This window comes from Theobroma cacao, chromosome 7 (genome assembly GCF_000208745.1).
Source record: "Theobroma cacao cultivar B97-61/B2 chromosome 7, Criollo_cocoa_genome_V2, whole genome shotgun sequence".
NCBI classification, from domain to species: domain Eukaryota; kingdom Viridiplantae; phylum Streptophyta; class Magnoliopsida; order Malvales; family Malvaceae; genus Theobroma; species Theobroma cacao.
The window spans coordinates 1160153-1160634 of NC_030856.1; positions in this window are offsets into that span (position 1 = coordinate 1160153).

The window sequence follows — 482 nt, forward strand, 5'->3', positions numbered from 1 at the left end:
GTAATTTGCTTATGATCATTTATTCTTACATGCATCAGTGCAAAAGAATCTCATTCTATTTATGTGGAAAATACAGCTACCATTGCCTCAATGTTAAAACATTATACATCTTAGAAACAGATACTTCTTTCACCAATTTGAAAATCTTGGGCCCGATACAATGCTGGGATGGAAAGGCGGTGAATTCAGAGGTAACTGCAAATGGCGATTCCAGAATATTTTTTAAAAAATCAATGAAAATCACATTATTGAAAAATAATTAAGATGCTATTATTCTTTTAAAAATTTATATATTGATATCACCAAAAATTTTTAAAAAAATACACATGATAATTAATCCTCATAAAAAAATATATACAAATAAGGGCGGAGCTAGTCAACTTTTATTGGGGGGTTAAAGATGAAGATGAATAATGTATAAAATATAAATAATTAAAAACAATATACAAAATTAATAATTTTCTCTTATATAATTAAGATTG